This window comes from Papaver somniferum, chromosome 4 (genome assembly GCF_003573695.1).
Source record: "Papaver somniferum cultivar HN1 chromosome 4, ASM357369v1, whole genome shotgun sequence".
NCBI lineage: Eukaryota > Viridiplantae > Streptophyta > Magnoliopsida > Ranunculales > Papaveraceae > Papaver > Papaver somniferum.
In genome coordinates this window covers 13308698-13316218 of record NC_039361.1, presented here as the reverse complement: position 1 = coordinate 13316218, position 7521 = coordinate 13308698, and the positions used below count along the sequence as shown (strand labels likewise).

General features: G+C 35.1%; 1 pseudogene; it reads right to left on the bottom strand.

Annotated features, from left to right (window-relative positions):
• Window positions 1-2788: 2788 nt before the first annotated feature.
• On the bottom strand, window positions 2789-6960 carry LOC113272034 (annotated as a pseudogene).
• Window positions 6961-7521: the final 561 nt, after the last annotated feature.

The window sequence follows — 7521 nt, the reverse complement described above, 5'->3', positions numbered from 1 at the left end:
TAGTGTTCTAATTCTCCGTATGAGATATAGGGGAACTAATCTAATTATAACATAGTGTGGTAATTGAAAAGGCGAGGGTACCCAAATATACCTCAAGCTAAATTTTTTCCTACCTATAAGTACTTTCTCCGAAAGTGATTGTCTATGGACAGAGTCGAGACAATACAACTAATCGGTTCACACTTCGTGTGATCGTCTATGGATACGAGATCGAGACAATACAACAACGAAGTATGTTTACTTGATACAAAGTTTCGGACTTAACCAAATACAATAGGATTGCTTATCAAGTAAATAGGAATTAACGTTTGTGTAATTTACTTTAATTATAATAAAAAAATTATAATGCGGAAAATAAAAGTAAATGACACAGCAAGATTTTGTTAACGAGGAAACCGCAAATGCAGAAAAACCCCGGGACCTTATCCATAATTGAATACTCTCAGGATTAAGCCGCTACACAAAATTACACCAACTTCGTATAGTTGAGACCAAGCAACTAAACCTATAGTTCACCTAGTTCCGTCTGTATTCCCACTCCTCCAACTTATAAATAAGTCACGTACTTGGAATAATTCCTTAGGTTCGTATTCCAAACAGTAAAGGAACAACAAATCTGTTTGGTATCAAATCTCTTCAACCAAGTGATATGAGTCAAACAAAGGTTCTTCCGTTTATCTCACTAGTGGAAAACAGAAGTTCCGCGACCGTCAGGAAAAGTCATATATACGAGTTATACAGCCATTATTAACCGTCTCTGTTGGGGTCTCCGATAAAGCGTAGCTGTTTTGTACGACCCTAACCGTGTGTCTCAAAACAACGACTGATTTTAAGGGTAACGAGGCACGGACCCGAAGCCGTGAGTCTCAGATTTAAATTATAGTATAAAAATAATAATTCAGATGTGCTGAAATGCCTGAATGGCTAAAATCTGAAATAATCTGACTGCATCAAGGTCAAGTCAAGTCAAATGGAAGTCAAGCCAAAGTCAATTCAATGGAAGTCAAGTCAAATGGAAGTCAAGCCAAAGTCAATTCAATGGAAGTCAAGCCAAAGTCATGGCAAAGTCAAGTCAAATGAAACTTAAATGAAACCCAATCTGAAATTTAAATATAAACTCAAACTTGAGAATTCCATATTCATTCATTCAAAAGGAATTCAAATTAAAGTCAAATGACACCCAAACTCAAATTGAAATGAAACTTCAAATTTAAACTCAATCTGAGAATTCAATATTCAATCTGGAAATGTATAAGATTTGAGCCATCGATTGAGATGAGATGGATGGCTGGATCGGGAAGAATAGACCTCGTTATCATCGAGGATAAAGATATCTTCTCCTTCTGTCTGCGCCTCATCTTTCTCCTCTTCACACTCCCTACTCACTACCATCCATCTCTTCTCCAACATCAGATCGTCTTTCCCTCTCCCTCCAACCACCACCAGTTACCTTTACAACAATCATCAATCTACCGCATCCATGAACAACACCAACAACGATCTTGAGCACACAAACAACACTGATCTTGTTCTTATTTTTCTTTTGGTTTGTTTACCAAACAGAAAATAAAATCACCAAATTCCATGAACAAGAATTCATGTCTATATCCCCTAAATCAAAACTCTAATTTCATATGAAAATCCACATTATTTGCAGAGGAAACCAGTAGATCTCAAATTATGTTTAGATTTGGAATGAAATTAGGGATTTGATTTGGGGGTTTTCTTAGGGTTTCACTAAATTGTGTTTGTTGAAATTTTCATTAATTTTTGTGTTGATTTGGTATCAAAATTCTTGGGATTGGGTTTGATTCTGCAAACGAAGGCATTTAATTAGGGTTTTATTTCCTTCATCTACAACTACCAAACCGTATCTTCATTTTTTATCATCACAATCTTAATTTTTCCCATTTCTCACATGTCACTACTAACATTCTCTGAATTTTTCACTCTACTATCCACTAGTGGAAAACATAAGTTCCGCGACCGTCAGGATAAGTCATATATACGAGTTATACGACCATTATTAACCATCTCTGTTGGGGTCTCCGATAAAGCATAGCTGTTTTGTACGACCCTAAGTCGTGTGTCTCAAAACAACGACTGATTTTAATGGTAACGAGGTACATACCCTAAGCCGTGAGTCTCAGATTTAAATTATAATATAAAAATAATAATTCAGATGTGCTGAAATGCCTGAATGGCTAAATATGAAATAATCTGACTGCATCAAGGTCAAGTCAAGTCAAATGGAAGTCAAGCCAAAGTCAATTCAAACGGAAGTCAAGCCAAGTCAAATGAAACTCAGATGAAACCCAATCTGAAATTCAAATATAAACTCAAACTTGAGAATTCCATATTCATTCATTCAAAAGGAATTCAAATTAAAGTCAAATGACACCCAAACTCAAATTGAAATGAAACTTCAAATTTAAACTCAATCTGAGAATTCAACATTCATTCTTTTTATCTACTGGGTTTAAATTTGCACAAAAATGGATGAAATTCTGAGTTCAGAACAAGAAACTTGAAGGTAAGTTTAATATGTTCAACCTATATCTAGCTCAGTGACAAATCTATGCAGGAACAGAAGTTTCTTCGGCCCTCGAGCAATAGATCGATTCATGACATAAATGGTTCATACTCAAGTCTGGATCCTTATAGGTTCTTTCTTTCACTTGGGTTAGTAGAATTCCATGAAAACGGAAAATAGACATTCAAAAAATTAAAGGTGCATTGTTGTTCTCAATCTGAAGGTAAATAACTCAACCATCTTCTAATGACTCACCTAAAATATCCATTTTATCAATGAGTTCCGGGGATCCAAAGTAGCAAAACCCTTGCATCTTGTAATAAGTTCTTGGCAGAAACCGGCTTCGTCTCTGTGAACCCTGCAAAAGAAAAATCCCTTGCATTCAACTGATAATCATAAGTCATAAATTGTTCATTGATAACCAAGGGACTAGGTTTAAACCTTAAATTTTGGCTGATACTCTACTGGAGAACCTACCTTAACTCCTTCAAACTCTCGTGGTGCTCCACCTCTTGGACCACCAAATCTTGTGAGTCCGTCACCACCTTCTTAATTAGGCCTGAATACGCAACAACAAAATCAACATCAAAATTCAAGAACACATAACAACATCAGAAATCGAATTCACATAACCATTGGTGGTCATTTAGCAGCTTAACCTTCACAATCATAAATATCAACAAAGGAAGAATGCTTAAAAGCTATCTAAATGTTAATACGGTATTTTCCAGTGTGCAAGCAGCAAAAACAAATGAAATTAATCAAGTGAGGAGCATATTACCTTTGAAAACTAACAGCGTCTGAATCCAGTGCATCCCTCAAAGCTCCATAACCATTTTCTAGTCTAAATGCAGCAACTCCAGGCTTGTTGTATCGAATCAAAGCTGAAATACATCCATAGAAAATACATAAGAGGTCATAAGTATTTAAAGTGACGCCATTGAACATCAACCAGCCTCAGTATAGATAATAAAGCTGCATATCCAAACCGATGACATGCATACATAATTGACGACATATATTACTTGCATGATATTGCACCAAGTGCGGTTCGAGCAGTAACATCTGGATCTGAGGTGAGATTAGCCAGCAGGGGTTCAAGCTTCCATTACAAGTTGCTGAATTTTAGGATTGCTTTGAACTATGGTAGTTATAACCTCGGCATCCTTTGCTCGGATGCGTGCACTCGATTTCTTCAGGTGTTCAAGAAGGGGGACTAAACTACCAATTGTATGCAAATCTGTCAGGCACATACCAAAGCATTAATTTACATAACAACACGAAATCAAATATCAGTAAGTCATACAAAGGCATCAACTTACCATTTTCCATGTCAATGGATTCAACATGCTCTTGCAATTCGTCCAACAGATATGCAAAATCAACAACCAATAAGCAGGTTACTTAAACTGACACTATGATAACAGAACAAAACCCAAAGCGATAACATTTCATGGTAAATCTAGTATACCTTAAATATCTGCGAAAGTAACACCTTGATCTTCCAATGCATTCTCAGGAGTGTTCTTAACAAGAGTAATCTCTTTCATCCTTCTGACCACATCAACCGTATGAGCTGCATAGCTTCCATAAACTATCTCTTATCCTCCTCACTGCAGATATAACAACAAACAAATTTCATCCAATGTAAATGACATAGTTATCGAGTCGCACTATAAACTCATGCTCTTATGAAATTACTAGTTTCACTAAATTACACCTAACGATTCTCAATTCTGCATTACATTCTTGTAGACCTGTCCAATTTCAGTATTACTCTAAACAAGAGTTGATACCACATAAAGATGCATATTACCTAAAGTATTGTCTACAGTTGAAGAACATTACCACATCCTACATGTACACAAGACATCTTTCACACGACAAACATTAAGACTTGTATTCTTATATATGCTATAGAATGTGCATATACAGAGAGTTATAAGAAAGTCTTGACATATAATAGAGAATGTGCAGAGATTTATGTGCATGGAGATTGTGCATACACAGCTTCAGCCGTACTGAAAAAAGCACATTATCATTGCCCAAAACTTAAAAGGTGCAGACACGCACACTTAACTATATACACTTCTATATTTTTAGTGAAGTGAGATTCTTAATTTTAACCTCATATTACCAATATTTAGATGGAACTAAGAATCTCAACAATCTAAGATTCTCACCAATCTAAATATATTATTCAACAAACTAGCCGCATAAAGGAAATAAAAACTCATAATAGCTAAAGAGAGAAAGAACAAAGAAATAAAAAAAGGATGAGGGCCAGTGCACTTCAGACCAAAACCCAACAACATTTTCTTCTAAAGAAATGATAATTTACTTACTTTAATGTTATCAACTTTCCCCTAGAGACCCTTTTGGACAAAATGAAATGCATATATGTTACCATAGGCAACATCAAACTGCTGGATCAAGCTGCACCCACACCAGAAAAAGTGGTCTGAAATGAGACATGTAAAAACATCAACAAACAAAGTGAGACATGTAAAAATACCCACATGATAAACAACTTTGCCCGGTGTAACAAATTTACAAACACCTTGAACGCACCATGTTAGAAACGCCAGAAAGCCAGCAAGAACAACTGAGTTGAACTAATATGAAAAAACCAAACTTGTCAAAGAGATATGGTGATATGACTAGTGTATATCTAACATTATATTCATATCTGTCCACACAATCTTAGATTCACCTAAAAATAAAAACCCATTGACAACATGCATCTATATTTCATACATGATTATAAGAGCTTCCTGTTATGTACAAATTCTTTTTTCTTTCGATAGAGAAATTAAATAAAATGACAGCATTACGTACTGATGTATGAACTTTCAATCAAAAAAATAGAATATTCCTTAACATGCATCAAATGATTCTGGTGCCCACACACAGAAATACAAACCAGAGTGCCTGATCTCCTTAACCATTTTTTGTATTAAATAACTCAAAAAAAGGTATACGTACCCAGCTAATATCAGTGAATTCTTTGAATATTTTATGTTTGTTGCTCATGCATCATCATGTTCATATAGGAATCCAGTCACTAGGGTAGAGCAGGTTTACGTACACTAAGGTAGATATGAATTGATCTTATACAAAATTGACAAGAGGCAAATTTAAACCACCATTTTCAGCGACATACACTTTGGAACATGTGGTAGGACCAACCCCATATACACCATTTATGATTCGATTTTAGTTGACAAAGTATGACATGTATCCCTATCTTGTTTCCATTAAAATCATACCTTAGACTTTCCTTAGGCCATAATAATACTTTTAAACCCAAAACTTCTACTGCATACATCATTTCAACATAATTCCATATACAAAGAAAAAGATTTCATCCACTATGCTTTTGCACAAGTACTTGATAAACCCCTGGGCTTCTACAAAGTGTTGTATTATTTCAACGGGCGGTTCCTAAAATAAGAAGCTAAACATTCAACGTGTGCATGTAAAATGGATACTAAGCTAGTTCTAAATTCCATAGAATCCGAATTTATAAATTATTATTGGCACAATCGAGCTAATTGGCACAATTAATGGAAACAATTCCTTCCTTCCAAACATGACATCACATGCATAATGAAGTGAGATTCTTAATTTTAACCTCATGTTACCAGTGTGCAGATGGAACTACGAATTTCAACAATTAAGATTCTCACCAATCTAAATACTATATTTTGCAACAGTCTAGCCACAAAAAGAAAATAAAAACTCATGATTGGTCAGCAAAGGTATACTCTGAGCATGATTAAATTCGACAATCTGATAGATGGAGATTTGAAGTAATTTACCAAGCATCTCCAAATTGTCCTGCAAACCAAGACTCCACCTGCAAAACAGATCGAACAAATGTAAGAAATCAATAAAAAGACTGGAAACTATCTACATCCTCAACTAAGAATATATGGGGAACCTGAGATTGAGCAGCAGTGATGGTACTTCTGTGAAAAAATCAGACAAGTAGAATGTGGCTTAGGATTTATTCCTAATAATATTACACAAAACTTATTGTCTTAAATAAATTAATAATTGCAAGGATTAGAAATAGAAATCATCAACTTCAATACCACGTAGAGAAAGAAATCCCAAAAAAATCAAAATCCTCGAAAATAAACATAATTTATTAAAATCCTATATTTGAAAAGTAAAAGGTTTTTTTTCTTCTCTCCTTATACGAAACATCTAGAATTGTTTAACCTCTAAAACAATCTGCAAAGTCAAACCACAAACTGATCAGAACGGAAGTGTAGATCTTTAAAATTAAAGTTAAAATTCAGAAATATTAGTAGTGACAGGTGAAAATTGGGAAAAATTAAGGTTTATACCTGCTGATTTTCGAGGGAGAAAGTTAGGGTATTCTGATTGTGATGATAAAAAAACGAAGATAGGGTTTTCATAGTTCTAGATGAAGATAAAGGGGATGTGGAAATTGAAGCAGTTAGAATATGGAGAAGAGAGTGGTACGTAGGAGTATTACAAGTAGAAGCAAGTTAATCTCTTGGCATGGAGATGAAGATAGAGGAGATGGAGAAGAGTAGTCTATGAAGATGAAGAAGAAAGAGAAGAGGCGCATCTAGTATAGTAAAGAAGAAGAAGATATTTATCCTCGGTAATAACGAAGTCTCTTCTTCAGGATCCATCCATCCATCTTATCTAGATCAATGGCTCAAAACTCAAGCATCTCTAGCCGCTCATCTAACAACAGATACATCACTAATCATCCGTAGCAGCATGAGTCACGGAATAAGGATAAAATAATAAATATTCAGAGACTGTTTTTAATCGATTGCGAACTTTTCCGTTTTTTTTTTTGAATCCGAGACAGTCTTGATGAGTCATGGGTCAAACTACGGTCAATCAGAGTCGCGGATGTGGGTAGTTAAAACCCCATTTTCCACTAGTGTCTTAACATAAACTCCTTCGTCAGGTCCTTAGATCTATCTTATGTTCAATTACCG